The 27960-nt window shown below is 46.4% G+C and overlaps 2 long non-coding RNA genes across 4 annotated transcripts in view; one reads left to right on the top strand and one right to left on the bottom strand.

The window, feature by feature from the left end:
- Positions 1-27703, bottom strand: part of LOC122459470 — a 68096-nt gene extending 40393 nt beyond the window's left edge. For all 3 annotated transcript variants that reach the window (XR_006280187.1, XR_006280184.1, XR_006280183.1), the window contains exons 1-2: positions 27531-27703; positions 3287-3444 (exon numbers count right to left, since the gene is read on the bottom strand). This is a non-coding gene — a long non-coding RNA (uncharacterized LOC122459470). The remainder of the gene's footprint in view (positions 1-3286; positions 3445-27530) is intronic.
- LOC122459474 lies at positions 907-24121 on the top strand. Its single transcript, XR_006280189.1, has 3 exons — positions 907-1086; positions 4136-4142; positions 24079-24121. It is a non-coding gene; the product is annotated as an uncharacterized LOC122459474 (long non-coding RNA).
- Positions 27704-27960: the final 257 nt, after the last annotated feature.

Raw genomic sequence — 27960 nt, 5'->3', positions numbered from 1 at the left:
AGAAAATCCCACCTGCAAGCAAGCAGGCTCTTAGTTTGTAAGAGGAAAGCTACAGTTTAACCCAGAAGAGACGCTAATCACTGCTCACGTTATAATCACTCCATCTAATTAAAAACAAAGAGTAAGCGCCAAATTCAAAAGCAACGTCAATGCTGGTGTGTGTTTACATGCCAAGGGGCCACAAGAGAGAGCAGATAGTAGGAAAAGCAACAAACAGGAGGATTTAGGAGTGCATGAAAGAGTAAGTGCCCCCCCATCAAGATTTATGTTGCACTACCTCACATTTTCATATTGATGATCTTTCCTGCTATGCCTCCCCCCGACATGTCACTTATATCTGCATCCCAACATGTGTAATAATCACCACTGAGGTCACTCCTGACAGTACCCTCAGCTACTACAAAAAATTATGTCCTATTTGTTTTTTTAAAAGAGGTTCAACCACTACAGGAAGCTGCTATCTGGACAGGCTGACAAGAGACGGGACCCAGGAAATGCAGCTTAGCATCTGAGCGCATGGGAGAGGTAGGAAGAAATAGAACAGTGGGCCCTTTTCTGGACCAAGACATTTGGCCCTGTGTGATGGGTTTGGTCACAGAGATCCCCTTGGGACTGTCACCTGATGTGGTGAAATTACCTCTGAGCCTGTTTTCTTTGTCAGCTTAGAACTCCAGAACCCTGCCTTGTTGAGCCAGACATGCTAGCCTGCTGCAACACAGACCTAGGGTCTGGGCTATACCCCTAAAGCTGCAGACTTTAACTAAAAATAGCTCAGCAGGTTACCTGTCTTCAGCATCCAGACACCCAGCTCCCAATGGGATCCAAACCCCAAATAAATCTGTTTTACTCTGTATAAAGCTTATACAGGGTAAATTGTTTGCCCTCTATATCACTGATAGAGAGATATGCACAGCTGTTTGCTCCCCCAGGTATTAATCACTTACTCTGAGTTTATTAATAAACAAAAGTATAAAAAGTAGGATTTAAGTGGTTACAAGTAATAACAGCCAGGACAAAGCAAGTCACAAAGCAAAATAAAACAAAACACGCGAGTCTAAGCCTAATACATTAAGAAACTGATTACAGGTAATATCTCACCCTCAGAGATGTTCCAATAAGCATCTTTCACAGACTAGACTCCTTCCTAGTCTGGGCCCAATCCTTTCCTCTGGTACAGTTCTTGTTAGTTCCAGCAGACATCTCAGGTGGTAAGCAGGGGTTTTCTCATGATTGGCAGCCCCCTTTGTCCTGCTCCACCTCCTTTTATAGCTTTGGCATAAGGCGGGAATCTTTTGTCTGTGCTTGTTCCCACCCCTGCCTCATCAATGGAAAAGTACAAGGATTAAGATGGATTCCAATATCATGTGACATGGTCACATGTCACTATAAGACCCCTAGTTTCCATTCTTCCTGGGTTGGCCCACACCTACACAGGAAGATTTGCAGGTAAATAAACCATTTACAATCAATTGTCCTAGTTAATGGGAGACATCAAGATTCTAACCACCATTAATGGCCCGCACTTTGCATAATTACAGTAGGACCTCAGAGTTATACTTCATATTTCTAGCTTCAGATACAAGAATGTTACATGCATACAAATAGGAGGAATATATTCAGTAGGTTATAACCTTTGTTATGAGACCTTACAAGAGACGTTTTGCATAAAGCATATTCCAGTTACATCACATTCACACTCATAAGCATATGAGTACGCATCCGATGAAGTGAGCTGTAGCTCACGAAAGCTTATGCTCTAATAAATTTGTTAGTCTCTAAGATGCCACAAGTCCTCCTTTTCTTTTTACTCATAAGCGTATTTCCATAAAATATATGGAGTGTGTCACACCATGCTTGAAGGCTTTGTTTTCAATATTTCTTTTTGCTGCACTAATACTGTGAGGTACAAAAGGGGTGAAGACAGAACCAAGATGAATTATCTTTAGCAAATGCCTGATCTGCAGTGTATTATGGTTGATTCTCTGCTAGCCCTTTGAACCCAGAGGAAGATCCTTTCCTGCACTGACAGGGAGATGGACCACATGACCCAACTGCTCTTTTCCCTCTTTAGATTCTGTGACTACAGTGATCAAAACTGGTTACAGCTGAGGAGTCCCATGAAAAGGGATTATTGTATCCTAATCAAGTCCTCTGTTTCAGCACAGAACAAGCGCACAACACTTGGTAGCAGCAACTGAAGCTTCCCCCCAGGTAAATGTGCTTCAAATCTATGCAAACGGGACTGCCTCTAGTATTGAGAGGGTACAGCTTCTATAGCCCACTCAGTCCTTGATCCTTTCTGGGATGCCCACCAACAAGTGCCAGGTGTGAGATGGCCAAATATACGTTTTGAAGTGGATTGAGACCCACCAAATTAATATAAAAAAGGCTACACAGCCAATCATTTCCAGCCTTTAACAACAGAAGTGCTACTGAGCCAATTCTTTTCACCCTTGTAGACTTTAGACATGCAGTGTATACAATGAGCTTAACTGGAAGAGCTATGTTAATCTCATTTTGTCAAATCAAAGGTAGGAATTTGTACAGCTGTGCAAGCTATTCAATGCAATAAACTGGCAGCCAAGTATCTGCTATTAAGTTAATTGCTGCTATCCCAGGTGAGAGAGAGATTACTCTCTTGGCTAAAGTGAAAGATGACTTTATGGACCTGAATCCGGTTTCACTTATACATGTGTAAATCAGAGCTGCTTCTCTGAAGTCAATGGAATTAAAACAAGATCAGAATCAGGTTGGCTTTCTCTCCTCCTATAGGTTCTGATTTAGCAAATCTCTCAGTATGTGCTTAACTTTACGCATGCAAGCATTCCCCTACTGAAGTCAATGGGACTATCTATGCATATGCCTGAAGTGCTTGGCTGGGCTGGGCCCCATGTGCTCAGCACTGAGCCCCAAGTGCTTGAAGTTAAACATGTGAGCTCAAATGCTTTTCTGGAGCAGGGTCGCAGTCTTCCCCATCTTTGTTTATGAACCTGAACCTCTCCAGGTCCAAAATAATTTTTTTTTTTTTTAAAAAAAGCATTGGCACACAGAAATACAAACCAAGTCAGCAACTAGCTTCAGAAGGAGAAAAACTATGGGAACTCAAAGAGTGACATACAGGCAATATGTCAAAACAAACCCACTGGGCTCTTATTTACATTGGTGTAACTCTGGAATAACTCCACTAAATCAGTGCTGTTTATACTGCAGCAAAACCAATGTTAGAGCAGAGTTAGGCCCACAAGGTACATATTTTAAAAAAAATCCTTATATATGATAATCATACCTTAGATAATTAAGAATAATCTAGCTTACCTGTATGCTGTTTGTCTTCTTTTTGGTCCTCACTCACCTTGGACTGTTAACATAGGCAGGTCAGTTTCACTTGTTTCTAGCTGGTTTCATTTCCCGGTTCTCATGCCCTAGCTCACTGCTGCTGGGCTTCTGACAGGAAGAAAGAAAGGCAGCAAGATTTAAAAAGTTTTAATTGAAATAAAAATAGTGAAACACTTCTATTCTTATCAGGGTATTTACCTCCAACAGCATTTTGTGTGTGAACAGTGATTGAAAGGTTGGGATTTTCCAGAAGCCTAGGGGAGGTGGGTGCCAAACTTTCATAGGCTTCCTTGAAAAGACCCTACCTAAGGCCTTAGTTTGAGACAGACTTTATGACAGTGTCCTTTAAAGAAAGGGGAACATTTTATTCTTTCCCTGCCAAGCCCATCTCTTTCAAGGCCTTAAGTTGCCTTTGCAAGAATGTCAGATAGATACACTGAACTCATAAGTCATTATTTATCTGTACTTCACTAGCGTCCAATGATCCATTGCGCTAGGCACTATATAAATGTCAAAGGAATAAATTTTAATCAACAATTCTTCACAGATAAGACTGATCCCATTTAGATTGCACTGGTTAGCTACAAGGGAAGAAAGCCACGTCATTTCTGGCTGAGTTACAAATCATTTCACTCACTGTGAAGTGGAGTGGGGAGAGATGTGTTTGGGGAGCTTCTGGGTCCTATGTGTTAGTTAGACCCATGATCCTCCTGAATCAGAAAACAAAACAAACCCCACCACACAACAGTGGATCCAGTATCATCCCACTTGATGGAAATCATTAATGCATTCTTTAAAGGTAGCAAGTTTAAACTTCTATTTGGTTTTTAAGTTTTGTTTCCAAGCTAGAAAGCCTTGAATGTTAGTTTGTCTCAAACAATTTCTGGGCCATTGACACAGAACATTCATTGCTTTGAAAACGCTGACCCAATTGTCTTCAAACTTGGCTTGTTTTGCAGCTCTCATTGAAAGTTTAATCCAGCCCAATATGAAATTGGACCTGAGTGTACATAAAGTTGTATAAGGAATTTCAGGTTGTATTAACTGACAAATAATTTAACAGTACATAAAGACATCAGATGTTTAAGGCACAGGTACAAAGGGCAGAGTTACTGAAAAGTTAAGCGTTCACTATTAACAGTATTTCTTGACTTCCAAATGCTTGCTTTCCAAACTTAAATGCTGTGCGGATGCTAAATTTTTTGCACAGAAAAAACCCCCTCACAAATGGCCTCACTGAGGGATCACTTCCCCACCACCCTTCAAAGAATGCAGCTGTCTCGGGGTAGAGCATGGCAGCTGTTAATAACACTAGATAACAGTTTAGTGCAGTAAATGAAGAATATTGTAAGCAATGAAACTGCAAGGAAAATTTAGGTCTACAGAATGCAATTATTCAAAATGGAATTTGGCCAAGAGACCGAGGTTTGGGTTACTGTTCTTGAGAAAAGGTCTTCAGATCTTTAAAAATCAATGGTATTCAGGTTTCTTGCTCAGTAGAAAGATGGCACCTCTATCCACAGAGTGCAGCTGAATACCCTGCTGAGGTATTGGCTTATTACTTTCTCAGAGAGGAAGTGACACTTGCTGAATCAGTGTCACTTCCTGCTCAACGACCACATTTTCAGAGGTCTCCCATCCAAGCACTGACCAATCTGAAAACTGTTTAGTTAATGAGACATGATGAGGTCACACCGTGAGATGCTACAGCTGTTAGCTTTAGATTAACATAAAATTATGCCTCAGGTTGAGACCTGCTACAAATCAAGGCACTGATATTCAATAGGAAGGGACATAAACTATTAATAAAGTTAATAGCTTATTATCCTTGGGTGAAATGCTTGCCCCACTGCAGTCTATGGGAGTTTTTTGATTGGTATCAACAAGGCCAAGTTTTCACCCCTTGTCTGCACTGCATAGATATTCACACACATTGTGGAAACGCAAGTCCTATCCCAGCTTGCACTGATCTCTGTACAAAACCTGGAAACAATTCCTGAAGGAAGTGGGGAGCTAGCTCTCTGGTTATTCCAATGGCTTAGTGAGAAATCTGGAGGGGATAGTCCCAGAACCTGACACACAGTGCAGCAAACTGAAACAGGTTCTATCCAGAAACAGTGGTAAGTATGTATGGGCTACCTTCAGAGACTTGCATATTGAATAATTAAAAGTATTTTTCCTTCTCTACTTATAATACTCTATGGGCAGTCCCCCCCGCCTGCCCGCCCCCCAGCAATATGCATTAGCTTTAATCCCAAGGAGCTCTGTTAATGAAAAAACAGATCATGTTAGCAACACTCGGTCAGCCAGTTTGTTGGTTTTATTATCGCTTTCCTCTGAAGCCATCAACCCATTCAAAAAAATAAAACAAAGCCTACTACTGGAAAGTTTGTAGTGTCTTTATAGCATTCGTAAATGTGCACTTAATGGACAATCATTATTTACTCTGTGATGACATCTAACTACATACATCATATAGATGGACCTGTGATACGCCAAGGAGTGGAATATGCCTATCATCCAAGTTGCAAAGTCCTTAGGAATTAAAAGGCAGGAGAAGTATCTAGAAAAAGTATAGGAATACTTGTGGCACCTTAGAAACTAACAAATTTATTTGAGCATAAGCTTTCGTGAGCTACAGCTCACTTCATCGGATGCATTCAGTGGAAAATACAGTGGGGAGATGTATATACATAGAGAACATGAAACAATGGGTGTTACCATACGCACTGTAACCAGAGTGATCACTTAAGGTGAGCTATTACCAGCAGGAGAGCGGTTGGGGGGGGAACCTTTTGTAACGATAATCAAGGTGGGCCATTTCCAGCAGTTGACAAGAACGTCTGAGGAATGGGGGGGATAAACATGGAGGAAATAGTTTTACTTTGTGTAATGACCCATCCACTCCCAGTCTCTATTCAAGCCTAAGTTAATTGTATCCAGTTTGCAAATTAATTCTACTCCCAATTGACTAAGAATTGCTTAAATCCTATTATCTTTGTTACCTTGTCTCACGCCCCTCGCTCCAGCCTGCTTGTTCGTCCACCTTATATGTCTTTAGCCTGTAAACTCCTTTTTGGCGGGACTATCAAGTACTAAGTGTTTGTACAGCACCTGGCACAACGGACGCAGGTTGGATTCTAGGAATTAGTGCAATATAACTGTTACTAATACTGCATGGTGGTAAGGAACCTAATGTAGTGTGGGTGACAAGCTCCCAAGAATGGTTAATGAAAGTATTAGCTGGGCTGATGAAGGAGGACAGGATGGGAAAGAGAATGGCACAGTCATGGCAATTCCTTTTTCTCCCCTGGCACAGAATGCCTGGGAGGGGAAGGGCGAGTTGTGTTAGATGCTCATATGCTACAATGAGGCATACAGTTCTGCGCACACGGAGAAGGAAGAGGTAAGGTTACATGGAGCGGACGCATGCCAGCCCCTTGGCAGAACTGCTTTAGGACTTGGTTTCTCATTGAACCTCATTGTTCTTCTCTGATTGTCAAACAATGTGGTTCTGTTTCTCTCCATGAATGTAACTCCTTGTGGGTAACTGCAGTTTTGTTGATTCTTTATGTAACCCTTTGGGACTGGCTGATGTTTGTCACAGCACATTAGTCTGTGATTGTTCTCCAGTTCTCAAGAACAGCTGAGATAGTCAGGTAGCATCTGGATTGTTAGCACAATGTATAGTTGGGGTAAACTAAGGTAGGGCTATGAAATAACTGAGCTATTGTTGCAGTAGGAACTGTGCAATACAGGACAGCGATTTAAGTCCTCATTTCACCTCTCCAGGGATGCACACTGTGCCATTCTTTAGTTTGTCAGCACAAAATTACACATTATAGCAATAGCAGGCTGGCTTTGGGTTTAACTAGCGAAGTTCTTACAAACAGCCCCTACATGAAATGCATGGAGGAGAGATCATTGTATTTTTGTTACAGAGATAACATGTCATTACACACAAATGACACAACGTGGTTCCTCGTAGCAAGCTGGCCTGTTAGTGCTCCCTTTCACCAAAATAAGACAGCTTAGAAGAATGAATAAAAATGCACAATATGAGCATTTATTTTGTTGGAAGAGAAGAATTGGAGGCAGGGGACCCTGCTATCTGGTCTAACATGCCGGCCCCTTTAAAAGTTTTGCTCTAGCTTAATCCTTCCTTCCCACCTTTTCATCAGACCCCTTAATCCCCTCTATCTCCAGCAGCCAACCTTACTCCCTCTTGAGCTGCTTTATTACATCTCAGGTACTTTCCCTGTTATTCCAAATGTTTATTACCCTTTGACTGAAGCAGATCTGCCTGAGTTCCCTGCTTCATGCTGAGTTTTTAATTTGTGTCCCTAGTGGTTCAGTTCCTTCACCCGAGTGAACAACTTAGCTGAGTAGATTTATAAATAGTCATTTCTAAAAGAATCGGGGGAGGAAATAACCACACTGAAGATGTCTCTGTGGAAGTTTTTAAACTCCTTCATAACGTTGACTCTTGAGTCTCAGGAAGGATGGATGTCTGAGTCATAAGGCACTGAACTGGGATCCTGGTTCAAATCTTAACTCTGCCACAAACTTCCTGTGTGACCTCGGCTAAGTCACTTAATTTCTCTCTGCCTCAGCTCCCCATCTGTTCTGTCCTTTTCCCCACCCTTTGTCTTGTCTATTTATATTGTAAACTGTGTTGGGAGCAGGGACCATCTATCGGCATCTGTGTGTAGTTCAGCATCCACTACAAGGGGGCCCTGCTGCTGGTCAGGGCCTCTACCTGCTATTGGAATACAAATAATATTAAAGACTTATCTTTATTGCCCTAGTTGCAATGCAGTAACATTCTTCTTTTCGGACAGCGACCATCCCTAGGGCTGGTCTACACTGCTGCTTTAAGTCAATGTAATTTACGTCACTCACGGGTATAAAAGTTTCATAGTAGCAGCCGTGTTAGTCTGTATTCGCAAAAAGAAAAGGAGTACTTGTGGCACCTTAGAGACTAACAAATTTATTAGACCATAAGCTTTCGTGAGCTACAGCTGAAGTGAGCTGTAGCTCACGAAAGCTTATGCTCTAATAAATTTGTTAGTCTCTAAGGTGCCACAAGTACTCCTTTTCTTTTTGGGTATAAAAGTGATACTCCCATATGATGCAAGTTACATAGACTTAAAGTGGTGTCCACACTGCTATGTCAGTGGGAGAGCACTCTCCTGTCAACATAGCTCATCTTCACCAAATGTACAACATCGGCACCAACATAGCATGGTAGTGAAGACAAGCCGTTAGTACCCTGCTAGGGGAGTTAAAAGGATGATGGTACTGCCAGAGAACTCGTTGCTTCCAAGCCTTCTCCTCTAGATTGAGGTGAGATTATGAAGTCAGCTTCTGACTAAAGCGGTCAGCTCATTGTATGACCAGGGACACAGAGGGGACAGGATACAATTCTACAGAATACAAAAGTCACTCTTTATTGTGGCTATAGGACACAGATGGACCCTGTAGTTCTGTCCATCTCAAGACTCAAACACTATTACTCCAAATGAAACCTTGGAAATCTTATTTCCAATAACTTCCCCCAAAGCATTTATGCGTAGTGGGTGAGATAGTTTGGGAAGGGAATATCCTATGCCTTTTCCAGTTGTAATCTTTTCCCTACTTGTATAGAACGCATTCATGGCCACCTTTGTATGCTGCTTGTAAGCCAGTTTTCTATCCAACTCCTGTCTTATGACTTTTCAATGATTCTGGGCCAGATCTACATTCTGCAAAATGGAGTGCATTGGTGGGAGAGGGCATCATGTAACCAGTTACATCTCCTTATTTTCTGCCCAATCCTGACTCCCAGTCCAGTGCTCTACACACTGCACCAAACTACCTAGCAACAAATGAGAGAGAAAATAATACTAAGTTGGAGCACTAACCTGCAAACACCTACTACTGTAGGTAGGCTCACTGACTTGAGCAGTGCACCCACCTGTAGGTTTTTATTGCTGGGCAATTCAGCCAAACAGCAATTTCTACCTAGTATGGCCTCCCGGAGCCTACTCACAGTAATAGGTAGAGCTGCTCAAAATTTTTTTTTGATGAAACTTCATGTCCAAAATTCCCATTTTACTGAAATCAAAGCTTTCAGTGGGAATGTGTTGTTTTTGAGGAAATTTTCTTTGGTAAAAATTGAAATGAAGCATTTTAAATTTTAAAACAATCCATTATAAATATAAAGTCAAAAGTTGGATTCAAATGTTTTGATTTGGTCAAAATAGAATGATGTTCCAATCAACCCGCATTTTTTGAAAATTCCATCTCGCAGAAAATTGATTTTTGTTTTTATATCAATTTGGAATGAAAACCAATGCTGAAATCACAAATATTTTTGCAGAAGGAGAGTTCTGTTTTTCAACCAGCTCTTCTACTGGCATGATGCCATGTGGTGGTCCTTGCAAGATCAGTCCCATAATTCAGTTTGGCCTTCCCAGAGCAGTTACATGGAGAGGTTATCCCTGGGCTGCACTTTGGGATTCCACAGACTGGCCCTTGGGCACCTTTGATTACTGTCAAGCACCTTCTTAGCATATCCAGGAGATTTAGAGCAACAGGTTCCCATAGTCTCTCCATATGACCTTTAGCAAGTCACTAAGGCCCAGCTCCACAAAGGGTACATCTACACAACAACCAGCCACCCACGGCTGGCCCATCCCAGTCGACTTGGGCTCACAGGGCAGTTTCATGGCTAGACTTCTGGGCTCAGGCTGGAGCCTGGGCTCTAGGATCCTACAAGGGTCCAGGCTCCAGCTGTAGCCTGACCTCTGGGAAGTCTACACAGCCATTAAACAGCAGCACAGCCTGAGCCCAAGCTGGCTGGCATAGTCCAGCTACAGGTATTTAGCTGCTGCGTAGATGTACCCAAAGGGATCTAGGCAGGTTATAGATATGCTAGGGGAAATGAACATTATGTCATATTTCACTAGAGTAAACAAGTCTTTCTAGAAGAAGGCTGCTTGTCTTTCCCTGCACCCCTTCTTCACAACTAGTTAATGAAAAGTATTTTCTACAGGCTAAAAAGCCTTTCAACTGAGAAGAAAAACAGTAGAACTGGGTTTTACTCATCACCATGTGTAGTGATTACTTGGCTACATGGCTCTCCACAAGCCAGTTCCTTTGCATGCTTGTGTGTTTGCCCCTAGTTTACATAAACTGTGGGGCTTTTGGTGTCAAGGCTCTGACTGGAGGGGATTGTTCTATAATATGTTTCCAAGGCAGGAAATAATTTCACACCTTTTCTTAAGGGCCGCTCAGCTGCAGGTAGTGTGTGTTACAGCTCAAGGGAGTGCTGATTAGAGCTCATTATAATTTGATTGACCTTTGTTGGACATAATTGCCTAACAGAAGTCACACTATCCTTTTGGGCTGGAGATTTTGTTTCTGTATGTTTCAGATTCAGTCACCACTGCAGGGATAAATATGAAGTGATCTTTCAGATACACACTCATTGTATCTTCAAATCACTCCTTCTGGCAGGATTGCTCTGTCGTAGACGTGTTACAATGCAAATGTTAGAGTGAAATCATTAAAGAGAGGACTTATAGATAAAGCCAAGCCAGGAATAATAGCAACTCATACTGCAGAACAATGTTTACTAAGTAGTTGTAGGTGTGGGACAGAGATAAGTGGGTGGGATCTGCAAGAAACTCAGCCACATCCTCCTAATATTAAACAACTCCGCTGGCTCCCTATTAATTGCAGGAACCCTTCAAGCAGCCCTCTTGGGGCACAATTCTTCAGTGCCTTGTATCTTGTGTTAGTTACACCTCTGCAAATGGAGTGTAAAAGCTATAAGACTCCACCCAGCATTCCCTTGTGTTTAAGGATTGCTACTATGTTCTGTAGTTACTACTGCAAAATGCTTGTAGCTGGGAAGGCTTCTGAATTATTCCTGTACAATAGGGTTGTATTTTTTTAAAAATCATCCTTGATTTGGGAACTTCACTTTAATTGATGCGGAGGGTGGCAGGGGAGGAAGACGAATCTGTTCTAAACCGAGAAACTGATTTCCTACAAGTCTTGGTCATGAGTTCCATGAAAATGAAATTATGATCATTAATAAATTATTGTAATAATTATTAATAATAACTTAGCTTGTACTTGAGGGAAGGGACCATCCTTCTGTTTGTAAGGTGCCTAATACAATGGGGGCCCGGCCCAGGACTAGGGCTCTTTGGCATTATAGGAATATAAATAATAATCCAAATGGTTGCACTTTATACCATTGTAAAAGACTACACAGGGTCCATGACAATGGTAAATCCATGTTGTTGTGCCAGGCTCATTCATGGCCCTTCATTTTTTCTCTCCCCCGCTTTTTCTTCCCATTGCTCAGAGATGCCAATTGTCTATCATCTCCCCCAAACTCTACCCCCACTATTTCTCCAAAAGCACATTGGGCCAACTCAGTCCAGACATAAGCTTTCACAACACCCTGCAATAGGAATTGTATCCACTTTATGACAAGGCTAAACTCAGTCTTGTGTGTCTAAGCTCTGGTCTACACTAGGCGTTGAGGTCGAATTTAGCAGCGTTAAATCATTGTAACCCTGCATCCGTCCATATGACAAAGCCCTTTTTTTCAACTTAAAGGGCTCTTAAAATAGATTTCCTTGCTCCACCCCCAACAAGGGAATTAGCGCTGAAATCGGTTTTGCTGGGTTGAACTTAGGGTACTGTGGATGCAAATAGATGGTATTGGCCTCCGGGAGCTATCCCAGAGTGCTCCATTGTGACTGCTCTAGACAGCACTCTCACCTCGGATGCACTGACCAGGTGGACAGGAAAATGCCCACGAACTTTTGAATTTCAATTTCTTGTTTGGCCAGTGTGGCAAGCTACAAGTGACCATGCAGAGCTCATCAGCAGAGGTGACCATGATGGAGTCCCAGAATCGCAAAAGAGCTCCAGCATGGACCGAACGGGAGGTACGAGATCCGATCGCTGTATGGGGAAAGGAATCCGTGCTATCAGAACTACGTTCCAGTTTTCGAAATGCCAAAACATTTGTGAAAATCTCCCAAGGCATGAAGGACAAAGGCCATAACAGGGACCCGAAGAAGTGCCGCGTGAAACTTAAGGAGCTGAGGCAAGCCTACCAGAAAACCAGAGAGGCGAACGGCTGCTCCGGGTCAGAGCCCCAAACATGCCGCTTCTATGATGAGCTGCATGCCATTTTAGGGGATTCAGCCACAACTACCCAGCCGTGTTGTTTGCCTCCTTCAATGGAGATGGAGGCAACACGGAAGCAGGTTTTGGGGACGAGGAAGACGATGATGAGAAGGCTGTAGATAGCTCAGAGCAAGCAAGCGGAGAAACCAGTTTTCCTGACAGCCAGGAACTGTTTCTCACCCTGGACTTGGAGCCAGTACCCCCCGAACCCATCCAAGGCTGCCTCCCGGATCCACCAGGCGGAGAAGGGACCTCTGGTGGGTGCATCTTTTAAAATACTATACAAGGTTTAAAAGCCAGCATGTTTAATGATTAATTTGCCCTGGCATTAGTGGCTCTCCTGGATATACTCCCAAAGCCTTTGCAAAAGGTTTCTGGAGAGGGCAGCCTTATTCCATCCACCATGGTAGGACACTTTACCACTCCAGGCCAGTAGCACGTACTCAGGAATCATTGTAGAACAAAGCATTGCAGTGTATGTTTGCTGGCGTTCAAACAACATCCGTTCTTTATTTCTCTGTATTATCCTCAGGAGAGTGATATCATTCATGGTCACCTGATTGAAATGGGGTGCTTTTCTTAAGGGGACATTCAGAGGTGCCTGTTCCTGCTGGGCTGTTTGCCTATGGCTGAACAGAAGTGTTCCCCGCTGTTAGCCACGCGGTGGTGGGAGGCAAAATGCGACCTTGTAACGAAAGCACATGTGCTATGTATGTAATGTTAACAGCAAGGTTTACTGAGAAAGAGCGTACCCATTGTTTTATAAAATGTGTCTTTTCAAATACCACTGTCCCTTTTTTTTCCCCTCCACCAACTGCATGCGTTTCAAGGATCACAGGATCTTCTCCTTCCTAGAGGCTAGTGAAGATTAGAAGGCGAAAAAAACCACACTTGCGATGAAAAGTTCTCTGAGCTCATGCTGTCCTCCCACACTGACAGAGCACAGATGAATGCATGGAGGTAGACAATGTCCCAGTGCAGGAAATCACAAAATGACCAGGAGGAGAGGTGGCAGGCTGAAAAGAGTAAATGGCGGGCTGAAGCTGAAAGGTGGTGGCAGTGTGATGAGAGGAGGCAAGATTCAATGCTGAGGCTGCTAGAGGATCAAACTAATATGCTCCAGTGTATGGTTGAGCTGCAGGAAAGGCAGCAGGAGCACAGACCGCCACTACAGCCCCTGTGTAACCAACCGCCCTCCTCCCCAAGTTCCATCGCCTCCTCACCCAGAGGCCGAAGAACGCGTTGGGGGGGCCTCCGGCCACTCGGCCACTCCATCCCAGAGGATTGCCCAAGTAACAGAAGGCTGGCATTCAATAAGTTTTAAACTTTTAAAGTGCTGTGTGGCCTTGTCCTTCCCTCCTCCACCACCTCTCCTGGGCTACCTTGGTAATTATCCCCCTATTTGTGTGATGAATTAATAAAGAATGCATGAATGTGAAGCAACAATGACTTTATTGCCTCTGCAAGCGGTGATCGAAGGAAGGTGGGGAGGGTGGTTAGCTTACAAGGAAGTAGAGTGAACCGAGGGGCGGGGGTTTCATCAAGGAGAAACAAACAGAACTTCCTCACCGTAGCCTGGCCAGTCATGAAACTGGTTTTCAAAGCTTCTCTGATGCACACCACACCCTTCTGTGCTCTTCCAACCGCCCTGGTGTCTGGCTGTGCGTAACCAGCAGCTAGGCGATTTGTCTCAACCTCCCACTCCGCCATAAATGTCTCCCCCTTACTCTCACAGATATTGTGGAGCGCACAGCAAGCAGTAATAACAGTGGGAATATTGGTTTCGCTGAGGTCTAACCGAGTCAGTAAACTGTGCCAGCACGCTTTTAAACATCCAAATGCACATTCTACCACCAGTCTGAACTTGCTCAGCCTGTAGTTGAACAGCTCCTGACTACTCTCCAGGCTGCCTATGTATGGCTTCATGAGCCATGGCATTAAGGGGTAGGCTGGGTCCCCAAGGATAACTATAGGCATTTCAGTATCCCCAACGGTTATTTTCTGGTCTGGGAATAAAGTCCCTTCCTGCAGCTTTTGAAACAGACCAGAGTTCCTGAAGATGCAAGCGCCATGTAACTTTCCCGGCCATCCCACGTTGATGTTGGTGAAACGTCCCTTGTGATCCACCAGTGCTTGCAGCACTATTGAAAAGTACCCCTTGCGGTTTATGTACTCGCTGGCTTGGTGCTCCGGTGCCAAGATAGGGATATGGGTTCCGTCTATGGCCCCAGCACAGTTAGGAAATCCCATTGCAGCAAAGCCATCCATTATGACCTGCATATTTCCCAGGGTCACTACCCTTGATATCAGCAGATCTTTGATTGCATTGCCTACTTACATCACAGCAGCCCCCACAGTAGATTTGCCCACTCCAAATTGATTTCCGACTGACCGGTAGCAGTCTGGCATTGCAAGCTTCCCCAGGGCTATTGCCACTCGCTTTTCAACTGTGAGGGCTGCTCTCATCTTGGTATTCTTGTGCCTCAGGGCAGGGGAAAGCAAGTCACAAAGTTCCATGAAAGTGCCCTTACGCATGCGAAAGTTTCGCAGCCACTGGGAATCGTCCCAGACTTGCAACACTATGCGGTCCCACCAGTCTGTGCTTGTTTCCCGAGCCCAGAATCGGCGTTCCACCACATGAACCTGCCCCATTAGCACCATGATGCCCACATTGGCAGGACCCGTGCTTTGAGAGAAGTCTGTGTCCATGTCCTCATCACTCTCGTCACCACGCTGACGTCGCCCACTCACCCAGTTTCGCTTTGCCAGGTTCTGGTGCTGCATATACTGCTGGATAATGCGTGTGGTGTTTAATGTGCTCCTAATTGCCCAAGTGATCTGAGCGGGCTCCATGCTTGCCATGGTATGGCGTCTGCACAGAAAAAAGACGTGGAACGAGGCTATTGCCCTGATGGAGGGAGGGGCGACTGACAACAAGGCTTACAGGGTTGGCTTACAGGGAATTCAAATCAACAAAGGGGGTGGCTTTGTGAGAAACTGAATGGCCGCCTCAAGGATAGAACTCAAAACTGGGTTTAGCAGGCCGTTGATTTCACAGAGGGAGGGAGGGAGGAGAAAATGAATACAAAACAAATCTGGTCTATTTCTTTTTTTAAGCCACTTCATCTATCTTTATACATCATGCTGGCAGCAGACTGTGCAGTATGACCGCTAGCCATCGTCACCTCCTGGGTGCTCGGCAGAAGACGGTGCAGTATGACTACTGGCCATCGTCTTCTGCTAGCTGCAGATTAAGAGACAGTGCACTGCCGGTAGGACTCAATCGCCATGAGACGAAACAAAGGAAATAACTGGGCTGAGTCACTCCCATGTTTGCCCAGGCGCCCGGTTAAAAGAGCACCCAGGACTATGTCAACGATGGCTACCAGTCATACTGCACTGTCTGCTGCCAAAAGGCAATAAACTGCTGCTGTGTAGTAATGCAGTACCATGTCTGCCAGCACCCAGGAGACATACGGTGATCGTTAGCTGGACGGGCTCCATGCTTGCTGTGGTATGGCGTCTACACCGGTAACTCAAGAAAAAAAGGCGCAAAACGATTGTCTGTCCTTGCTTTTACGGAGGGAGGAAGGGAACGGGGGCCAGAACCACCCGCAACAATGTTTTAGCCCCATCAGGCACTGAGATTTCTACCCAGAATTCAAATGGGCGGTGGAGACTGCGGGAACTTTGGGATGGCTACCCACAGTGCAAAGCTCCGGAAGTCGATGGTTGCCTCGGTACTGTGGACACAGTCCGCTGACTACATGCACTTAGAGCATTTGTGTGGGGACACACACACACTTGACTGTATAAAAACGCTTTCTACAAAACCGACTTCTATAAATTCAACCTAATTTCGTAGTGTAGACATACCCTAAAGTATTTCGGTGGAGTTAGAGGAACATCCTTATTTTTTCTCCCCACATGTCCTTATTTATAGCTTTAAGGTTGTCAGGTGTGAGACTACTCATTCAGCATCTGCCTCGCCCATCTCCCTTGATATAAATATTTCTGCCGCTGATTTGTAAGCTTTCTTCTGAAGAGCTCCTGCTCTCTGGAACAGCTTTCCTGTATCTCTCTGCCTCATCAACTCTCCCTCTCATTTCCTTTCTCCTTTGTCTATTTTTCTCTCCTTCAATTACTATTTTATCAAACAGTAGAAGATTTAACTCTACTCAAGGATACAGTTTATGCAAAAGATGCAATACAACCATTAAGCAGCATAAGGTGTGGTTTCTGCTTTAAAAGACACCCCAAACCCCACAATCCTGAGTTGCTGAATAAGATTTTTTTTTTTCCTGTGTGCCTTACTGCAATGCATATCTTGTACTGCACCATTGGTCACAGTCCTGAGACAAGGCACAAAAGGAACTCAAATAAATGAACAATGCGGTAGCGGAGACAAAAGGCATAATAGTAAGTGGAAATTTGTGTTTTTTTTAAAAAGAAACAAGCAAAACTTCCTGCAACGTTTAAAGTAGTGCCATGTAAATCAAAGACACAATACAAAATGATTCATGAGTTCTACAGATCTGGGCTGACAAAAAGCCTATGGGGAGGCCAGTCAAGATAATATACTGACTTGACTTTAAGCAAATGCAGAGCTGTGAATTAAAGGGAAATCGCTGTAGAGTCTGTTTAGTAACTCTCATCCCAAGGGATCCCATGGGATTTTATAGGATGTATAGATAGAGGACTTCTTTGTCCCCTACAGAAGTGAAGCCATCTCTGCGGTGGAACACAGCTGCGGTTTAACAGTGCACAGTAACGTCATGTAGCAATTTAAGGGTCCATCTATATGCAAATAAAACATGTGGCCTTAATGCTGGTTGGCTAATGAGTTAGCTAAATTTAGCTTAAAGTAGCAATGAAGATCTGGCAACTCTGCTTTTAACCTGGGTTAGCTGCTTAACTGCAATCCCAGACCCCCTTGCCATCTCTTCACTGCTGTTTTAACCTGGGTTAAGATCTCACTTTTTTCAAATACAGAGGTACCTAAAGAGAGGAGATAAAGACTAGAGCAGCTCCAGTTCTTTTTTAGCTTAATTGACAGTTGTCTTAAAGAAACACAGCATGATATTTTAATATTTTGACAGCTAACTAATGAGATACTAAAGAGGAAGAAAGGCAAGACAAACATCTCCCACATCCGCATTAGGGCAGAAGAGAGACATCCTTTTGGGAGCACTGTGACTTTTGTAGTGCACCCCCTCCCTCGGCTGCAGCAGGTGAGCTTGGGGAAGAAAGTGAGGAATTCTGGGAGGAGCCAACCCCAGGGCTCAATGAAATTGAGGCCTACAGGAGCAGGCACCAAAGCAGCCTTAGCAGAGACCAGCCAATACAGAGGATGTTTTCAGAGTATTAACTCCAGACATTCTGGCCCAGATCCACAAAGGTGCTTAAAAATCTAGTTTTAGGTACTATTGTGATCCACAAATCCCTCACTCAGCTGCAACCTAACCCAATAGGTGCCTAAACTCACTTGGTGCCTAAATTTTACTGTAAAAGTTCCCTAAGTTTCTGCCTCTGTGCATACGGACAATGAGTCACTTTAAATGTCAGGATGCCTATGTCCTGCCTAAGCCCCAGAGTGATCCGTAAACCAGGAACAAATACTTGTCTATCCCACCACCTATGGGATCCAATCTGTAAGCATAGTCTTCATGGATTTGGACCTCTGCCCTGTGCTGATTGGCTGTTTGCACCAACTCCCCTTGTGCTCTCTTCACCCCAGCCTCACCCCCACACCTGCTGCTTGTACCTTCCTCCCCTCCTCTATCCCCCTTCATTTTTGTCCTCTCTCCATTCCCTTTTTCTATACACATAGCTAATCTCTCCTAACTAAACCCATCCAAAAATATTGAAAAACCCCAACAACATGGCGCTAATGTGCCATTTGCTGTCATCACACTGATTCTGCTCGTATGCACTACCTCTTTTCCCTACCCTGGGTCTTCCTTGTCTATTCAGATTGCAAACTCCTCAGGGCAGGGATTCTGTACTACTCTGTTTGTACAGTGCCTAGCACAAAAGGGCGTCCATCTCACTGTGTCCTTAGGCACTACAACAAAATAAGAAAGTTTCCACATGGTTGTGATCATTCACATTATACAAAACATCCAAAGGGCAATTCATTGACAAACACACGCTTGCCTCTGCACTTTTCCCATTAGGGGATAGGGGAACTTGTGGTTCCTGATCACTCCATTGCTAGCCCTCCATATGGGAAAACAAACCCTGGAACAGCGGGCAGTTAGCGGTCATATTAAGGAAGTAATTGAAAGAGGGGTGTGTTTATTCATTACTGTATAAAATGTAAATACATTTTTGCGAGATAAGATGTTTTTGTAAGATCACTCTCCCCATCCCTAATGCATTACTCCCTTCCTCTCTCTGGCTAGATTTAATAATTTTATTAAAATGATGTTAAAATAAAAAGAAAACAGTACAGAGTTTAAGCATAGAAGTTTTTGGTTATCAGGGAATAAGGTACAGATTATCAAGGGGTGCAAAATTCAGTTTAGGATCAAGTGGCGTAAGGAATACATAATCTCAATATCCCCGATTGGGAGTAAAAGGTTAACGGGTCAAAGTACAGACATTGAGATATGGAGGTATGTTGTTCATATAATGGCTATGTTCAAGTGTGGAGTATAATGAGTGGATACGACAAGGAGGATGGATTTACCCTCATTTGGTGAGATTTAATGTTCAGTGAGTTTATGATTCCAGTTCATATGGTCCAATGGAAAAAGTCTCTCGGTCCCTTTCTCATAGTTGATGCACAACGTCATACTGGCTCACACCTCCTAGTACTGTCAGTGGCTGGTGATGTGTTCAATGTAGATATCCCTGCACCATCGGATGGTGCCCGAGACTATGAGGCGCCGCATGAGACGTGCGTAGCGTCGACCGAGCCCACAGGTCTGCAGCACACGCCCATTGCAGGGGTCCCAAGCACCCAGGGCTCCGACGATCAGGGCATCCATCTACACCTTGTAGCCCTTCACTTTCAGGGTGTTGGCCAGGGGGGCATATTTTTCCAGCTTACAAGCTTGGGCTTTGCGGAAGGCCGGGGTTCTGTTCTCAAAGGAGACCGTGATGTTGACTAGGATGATCTTTTTCTGGGCCTCGTCGGTGACTACCACGTCAGGTCGCAACTGGCTGTCAGTACTGGGGATGGCACAATTCACAACGACCTCCCCCAGGTGCAGTGTGATAACTTTCACCAGGCAGTTCTGGATGGCATTGTGGCGCAGCTGCCAGGCTCTGGAGTGGGGCTTGCAGCTGCACAGGACATGGGGCAGGGTCTCGCTGGAGTAGACGCACTTCCTGCAACGCTTGTCTCGGTTCCTGTGGCAGACAGCTCCGTTGAGCGGGACGCAGTAGAGCCGGGCACAGTGGATAAACCGCCAGTCAGTGAAATGGGTGAAGCCGCCCCCGGCGAGGAACTGGTTGCTGGCGTCCCACTTGCTGGTCAGTTCAAAGGCTTTACCCTAGTCCGGTTTACGCTTCAGGTTTCCATGTAGAGTGAGTGGATGGCTGCCTTCAGGGTCCTCTCCAGCATGCCCTTGGTGCTTGGGGTGATGATGGTGTTGTCATCGGACCTGATTTGCAGCACCAGGACTCCCAGCTCCTGGCACTCCTCGCACCACTCCCAGCGGCAGCCGGTTCGCTTCCCCAGGCAACGCGTGGCATTGCAAGCATGGGACGACAGTGAAGCGATGTCGCGCCTGTCCTGTCTGAATTTGCCATCCAGGGAACCGCTCAGGAAGGTGGCGATGTCTTGGCTGTAGGAGGCTCTGTGGATCCGCTTCTTTGTTGTGTCACAGAGTGTGTTTGCCGCGATGTTCCTTATCATGGCTTCGGGACACGTCAGCAGGTGGAAGGTGTGGGTGATCACCGCGATGTCACACAGGTCGCCCATGCGGGGGACGTTGGCACCACCATGCCTGTGGGTGATGTAGATCAGCTCATTGCTGGCTCTGGGGAAGGAACAGCCACTTCTTCACCAGCTGCCGGACGATCTTGTCTGCCTTGTTGAGGGGTACCTTCACCACGGCGGATCCCCTTAGGATGAACGAGATGCGGGAGGTCAGGAAGGTGTTCAGGGCATTTATCTTCTGCCATGGTGCTAGCAGGGAGGCGTCGATCTTGGTGGCATCCTGCAAGATCTCCTGGATGGTGTCCTCGGGAGTTGGCCGGACACAGAAACCCATCGGCGTGCTGAGGTGCTGATACGCCTGCCCCTCTGCCAGGGATGATGGGCTCGCCCTGGATCTGGAACCCTGTCATCTGCACCGAGTCCCTTTTGCTGCCGTCGATGTGGAGAGTTGCGCACTTCTTCGCATTGAAGCAGAGCCCCATCCAATCGGCAGCTCAACTGGTGGCATCTAGCATATGTTGGAGGCTCTCTGGGTCATCTGCGGTCAGGACCAGGTCATCCGCATAAGCCAGGACTCTCACCCTCTCACCATGGAGGTTGAAGCCATCTTTGCCATTGGAATCGCTCGCAGCCACGGCTCCATGGCGAAGTTAAAGATGATGGGGCTGAGGGGACAGCCCTGCTTAACTCCGTTCCGGATCGGGATCTCGGTGGTCTCCCCTTCGACCGAGCGAACGTTGGTGCTGCATCCCTCGTACACTTCTCGGATCACACGAAGGAAGTTCTCTGGCATCCCAAACTCCTGGAGCGTGGCAAAGATGTGGTGGTGGGGCATGGACCTAAAGGTGTTAGCCAAGTTGAGCCACGCTACCGTGCACTGCCTCTGTGCCTTTCTGGCCGTTTCAATGGTGGTTTCGAAGATGAAGTTGTGTTCATAGCAGCCCTCGCAGGACATGAAGCCTTTCTGGATGGAGCTGATGGCTCCCCAGCTCACCGACCACTCCGTGATCATCGATGCCAGGCAGCTGGCATAGAGCTTGTACATTGTGGAGCAGAGGGAGATGGGCCTCCAGTTGCTGGGGTCATCCTGCTCTTGTACACCAGTACCGTCATGGCCTTCTTCCAGGAGCTGGGAGTTCGGCAGAATCGCATGTGTAAGTGGGGGAATAGTCCCGCTCTTGTGAGGAACTTTCCTGGCTTCTGCACTACCCCAGTGAAGTGGGCTAGCGAAAGGATCTGAGTCCTTGCTCCCACTTCCTTTACCCAGTGGCCTCCCTGCCCTTGAGGACTCCCCTTCCACTCTCCTGTCTGGCAGAGTCCTCGTAACCCCAACAAGGCTGGGCCCAGGATTCCTAGGGGGCTCGACCCCCAACCCTGCTGTGGTCACCTAGGGCAGGGGCTAGGGTGTCCCCACTCCGGGGGACTCTCTCTGCACTGGGCACTTCTCTGACCCACTGACCATTACATACAAGTTAAAGCAAATGCAAGTTATTTAATCAACAGTTAATTTTAAAAAGAATAAGGAAAAATGGGAAAGGTTAAAGGAAACACATCACCCCGCTCTGTGGCAGGGAACATCACAAACAGTGTCTCTGGAATGTCAGGGCAGTTCACAGTCTGTTCCTTGCAAGTCCCAGGCCTTCTTCTCAGGCCCTGGCTGTGCTGCAGGGATGCTGTGGGTTGGACACCTGCTCTGGTGGTGGCCACATGCTCTCAGGCTCTAAGTGGTAGGACCCTTCTTCCCAGTGTCGCCCCCACCCTGTCGGGGTTATGATCCAAGCCTGGCCTGCAGAGCCCCTTTGCTGAGGCGTCTCCCTGTGCTGGGCCTGCTGCCCAGGGTCCCCCTCGGTCTCCCCAGCTGCTCACCGCACCCAGCTCCAGACTGCTCCAGCCCCAGCTCCACCACTCTGTCTCTGCACTGGTGCTGCTGCTCTGCCTCCAGCCCCCTGGGCTGCTTCTTTGGCCGCTCTGGTTACTACAGCTCTGCTCCCAGGACAGATCTCCTCTGCAGGCTGCTTCTGTGACTCTGATTCCAGCACTAACCTGCTTCCTGGGCTGCTTTTCTGGCCTCTCTGGCTCTGGTTGCTGCAGCTCTGCTCCCAGGACAGGGTCTGCTCTATCTGGGCTGCTTTTCTGGTCCCTCTGGATCTGGCACAGCTCTGCCCTCCAGCTCAGCTTGGGCCCCTGCTTTCTCCTTAGCTCAGCCCCACTCTGTCTGACCCAGGAAAATCCAGCTCACATTGAGGACGGGACCTCCCTGGCCTCCTGACGCCCTGATTAGCCTGCTCGCCCTGTCATTCAGGCTGACCTGGAGCATTGGCCTCTCCCCATTTGTCCTGGGGACTGTCAGTCTCAGGGTCCTGATTCCCCATTGACCCTTCTCTCTTTTTAGTACTGGGAGCTAGCAACTAAAACACCCCCACTGAATGTTAGTAAGGGGGCAAGAGTCCCCTTACACTTGCACTGGTTGAAGAACGTGGTGAGGACTAGGCAGCTGGGATCTCACTTTTTCAGGAGGCTGTAGGGGATGCCGTCTTTCCCAGGAGCTGTGTTTTTGTTTTTGAGAGTCTGGCCATCACTTCCTTGGGCGTATAATCAGTTTCCAGGACACCTGCTTAGTCGACATGGGGCAGGGGGCGGAGGCACTCTGGGCGCTGCGCGTCATTCTGGACTATGCGGTCAAATACATCCTTGAAGTAACTGTAGAGATGCTCATCCTTGAAGTAACTGTAGAGATAGATCGTGCAGTAGGGCGAGGGCCCACCTAGGATCTCCCTCACGGCCTTTGTGCATTTTGCCCAGTTCAGCTTTTGGATCCTTGAAGCCACTGCTGGATCATAGTGGCAGCTGGCATCTTTACTTCTGGCTCCCCTGGTGGTGGTGTTGTGGTTTGGAGCAGGCATTCTGTGGGCAGGCACGGCGTTCTTCTAATTAGCTGCTAAATCTTGTCTCATCTCTCCTTCTCATTTGCTTTTTCATTTTTTAAATGCACTAAGACCCAAAGTTGCAAGAGAGCTACCCGGGGGGGGAGGGGAGGCAGGCGGCACACATTTCCACTCCCCGTCTCCTCCTAACTATCAAAATAAGTGGCCTGATTAATAAAGGAGATCAGCATTTTGGGTGCTGAGCCGTTTGGAAAAGCAGACCATAAGCGTCAGAACAGGTGCTGCTGAGGACTTACATCTGGCCTTATTTGTAGGTGAGGAACGCTTCAAATCTGACCCACGTATGGGTCACCTATTCCTTCCACATTAGCTACATTGAGCCCCTGGGAAATAGCAACCAAGCACTCACTGTCTAGGCATGAGATTCTAGGAGGAACAAGGGCTGTCTCTTCAAAGTGTAGGTTAGATAAGTACTCAGCAGCAGTAAGGAGTGGGAGTGACTCTTGCTTATTATCTGATAAGATTTCCACTTAAGACAATAATAACAGTGATCATAATGGTAATTCTTTGCACTTATACCCAAAGATCTCAGCAAGCACTTTACACACATTATTTTGTGACACTTCGCAGCACTTCCTGGCATCTCTGTTTTACAGCCAGAGAAATAGAGGCACAGAGCAGGTATGGTCCAGATCAACAAAGGTACTTAGGCATCTAAACCTCAGTTTTAGGTTCCACTGCAACCCCCAGTCAGCTGACACTTAACTCTGTAAGGTTTCAGAATAGCAGCCGTGTTAGTCTGTATTCGCAAAAAGAAAAGGAGTACTTGTGGCACCTTAGAGACTAAGAAATTTATTTGAGCATAAGCTTTCGTGAGCTACAGCTCACTTCATCGGATGATTTAACACTTAACTCTGTAAGTGCCTAAACTCACTTGGGGCCTACATTTCTGCTGTAGAAGTTCCCTTTGTACCCATGTCTCTGCCTCTGGGCATATGCACTATTGCCTTAGTCTAGTCACCAGGATGCCTGTACCATCCAATCCACAAACCAGGGAAAGGTAGATAGGCAAACACCTCTCTTTCTTACAGGGCTCACCTGGTAGGCATTCTCACCCTGTTAGGCCCCATTCGAACTCCATGGCATGATGCTGGACACTTTGTGATCTTCAGCCCAGTGGTTAAAGCATTCCGCTGGGATGTCAGTGATCCAGGTTCAATTTCCTCCATGAGGGGAAGGAAGGATTTCAGCAGAGGTCTCCCACCTCTCAGAAATGAGCTTTAACCACTGAGCTATGCTGATTACTTAGCTAGTCATTACGCCTGAAAAGGTGAGGAAGAATAACTATAGCCTAGAGGTTAGGGCTGCCCCACCTCCAGGAGGTAGGAGGCCCAGGGTCCAGTCCCCCTGCTCCTTTGATTATTTATTCCCAATGGAACAGCTTCAACAGGAGAGACTGAGGGAACCCTACATCAGAATATCCCAGAGCTGGTTAGAGCTCTCTCCTGAGAGTAGGAGACCCCTGTGCAAATCCTTTCTCCCACCAGGCAGAGGTAGTGGAACTGTAGCTGTCTCCTACATCCCAGCTCATTGCTCCATCCATGGGGCTAAGAATTATAACATGGGCACCACCACCACCTGCCACTGCTGTTTTGTGTGGAGTCAGGGAGGCTCCTACCATTCCCTTAAGAAATGATTTAGACACCTCATTCCAGGGAGTGGGTTCCTAGTTCTGGAATGCAAGCACATATAGCATCTTAAGTCTAGGGTGATCATATTTCCCAAAGGGAAAAACGAGACAGTGCACAGGGCTGCCCTTGGGTACTCTTCTCTCCCCCCCCCCCCACCCGGCCCCCCATGGGGCTGTCTCCAGCTGCTGACCTGAAGCTCCGCCCCACCCCCAAATTGTCACTGGTCACTTGAACCGTTCCAGCCTCTGGCTTGAGGCTATGGCTGGAACCTTGCCTGCCCCCAGGCACTGGAACCCTTCCTCTCTCCCCCTCTACCCCAGCCACCCCCCTACATGGGGCTGGCATCTCCGTTTGCCCCCCCTCATGTTCCTCCGCACCACACCCCACTTTTTTGACAAAAATGGGTATTTGTCCCATTTTCTCTTGTCAGCTTGATCAGGGACAAATGCCTACTTTTGTCAAAAGAGTCAGCATGGCTGGGACAGGGCTTAAAAAAAAAAAAAAAAAAAAAAAGGACTGTCCCAGATGTATGATTATCCTACCTAAGTCTGGTCTGCCGGGAGACACCGATCTCCAGCAAGGGGTGGGGTTTAGTACACCCCTCATCACCAGCATCTCCTAGAGCATGCTGGCTTTTGCAGATAAAGGTGCCTAAGAACACTCTCTCCCCATTCATTGTACAGGAAGCTTCAGCACCTAACTCAGGCTTTGTTCCTGTGAGTTTTCTGGGCACTTAAAAGTTAGGCATTGCGGTGCTCAGTATCAGTGGCCAAGTCCCATTGTAGATCTGGGCCTAAGTGACTTGCTGAAGGTCACAGAACAAGTCACCAGCAGAAATAGAAAGAGAATCTAAGGGCTGGTCTACACTTAAATTGCTATAGTATGCAACTGTAGCACTTTGTACAGACACAACATAGGTTGACAGGAGAGATTCTCCCATTGATTTAAGGTAATCCACCACCCTGAGATGCAACTTCCTCATGTAGATGATGCCAAGAGAAGGCCTAGAAGGATTTGTATTATAATTTTTTTGTATTAGAAAAAAAAATCAGGTCTTGTCTATCCTGGAAGACTATGGACCACTGGAGAACAGGTGGATTATGACAGCAAAGATATCAAGAAAGTAAGAACTGATTGAGATGGAAATTGATTTAAACAGGTTAAATCACTTTGGTTTTATTAATACCCACCTAACTCAAACATCCCAGACACAGTCGGAAGAAAAAAAAAATCAGTTTTAAATAAATATTCTATACTCCTCTTCAAAAATCATGACTAGCTTTAAAAACCCCACAATTTAGGAAAGTAATATAGTTTGTGTTCTTGTTTCTTTGCTTGCTGGTTTTTGAGTTTTTACAGTTCATGAGGGTCAAAGGCTTTATATAAATAAATAAATAAAATATTAAAGTTTAATCTTATAGTTACATGACTCCAGGAGCTAGGGCTTTAAGAAAAACACCAAGAGTGAATCCTGGCTTCACTGGGGTTTTGTTATTGATTTTAATGGTGCCAGGATGTCACTTCAAATACTGTGAGAGTTGGCAATATTGTGAAACACCCTCCCCCAACTCCCACGGCAAATCATCCAGCAAAACCAGGTGTGACAAGGCACCTCCTTTACCTTGCCAGGCTCAGCATTTCCCCCTCAGGCAGCAGGGGTTTGGAGCAAGTCACTCCCACTCCAGAGCAGAGGCAGCAAGTTTGTATAATTTTTGGTGGTGCCCAGAACAGATCCAAGTCCTGCACCCCCCTCACCTGCCTAAGGCTCTGGGAAGCAGTTTGGGTACTGGGTGTGGGCTCTGGGCTGGGGTGCAGGAGGAGGTGCAGGCTCTGGGAGGGAGTTTGAGTGTGGGCTCTGGGCTAGGGCTGGGGGTTGGGGTGCAGGAGTGGGCTCTGGGAGGGAGTTGAGGCACAGGCTCTGGGCTGGGGCAGGGGTATGGGACGGGGTCAGCACTTACCTCAGGCAGCTCCCAAAAATGACCCACACACCCCGCTGGCAGTGGCTCCTAGGCAGGGGGTCTCTGAGCACTGCTGCCCACAGGCACCGCTCCCACAGCTCCCATTGGGGGTCAGGGTAGGGGCAGCACACAGAAACTCACCCCCCCAGCATGTGCCAGCTGCTTCTGGGAGTGGCGCTGCACTGAGTGAGGGCGGGCAGGAAGCCGCCTTAGCCCCGCTGCACTGATGGTGGCAGTGGTTGGGGGTCCCCAGGCCCTTTTAAAGCGCCCGGGGGCAGCAGGCAGGGCTGGGAGATGCTTTGGGGGAAGGTGTGCAGGGGCAGCAGGGGGGGGGCTGGGGGAGAGACCAAGCCCTGAACATTGGTAGAGCCAGGCCCCCTTGCTCTGAATATTTCTGGAACAGGGGCATCGTGGGCTCATACAACTCACTGCCCCTGCTCCATAGAATTTTTATTACTCCCCACTCAGGTAATATTTTTCACCATTTACAAGATGGGCCTCAGGGTAGGCCCAAGCTGGACTCTTCAGCCAAACAAAAAGAAGCAAATTCATTACACTAGAAGGGAATATAATATACCTCTCCCTACCCCCTCTCCAGGGTGTTGCCTTGTTATGCTGGCCTTTGGATGCCAGTCCTTCCCCAAACAGTCAGTCAGTCCCGTTGCTTCCTCTATAAGGAGGAGAGCAGCCTACCACCCAGGAGATGTCTTCTCTCTGCTGTAGCTCACCTCCCTCTCCCCAGGTAGCCCTTAATTGGACTCAGGTGTCCCTAACTGACCTGAGGTAACCTCTTTCCAGCTCATCAGGAAAGGTGATTCTAGATTTCAGAGTAGCAGCCGTGTTAGTCTGTATTCGCAAAAAGAAAAGGAGTACTTGTGGCACCTTAGAGACTAACAAATTTATTAGAGCATAAGCTTTCGTGAGCTACAGCTCACTTCATCGGATGAAGTGAGCTGTAGCTCACGAAAGCTTATGCTCTAATAAATTTGTTAGTCTCTAAGGTGATT

This window comes from Dermochelys coriacea, chromosome 1, assembly GCF_009764565.3.
Source record: "Dermochelys coriacea isolate rDerCor1 chromosome 1, rDerCor1.pri.v4, whole genome shotgun sequence".
In the NCBI taxonomy this organism is placed as follows: domain Eukaryota; kingdom Metazoa; phylum Chordata; order Testudines; family Dermochelyidae; genus Dermochelys; species Dermochelys coriacea.
The sequence above is the reverse complement of the archived record's forward strand: the minus strand, read 5'-3'. Positions and strand labels throughout refer to the sequence as shown.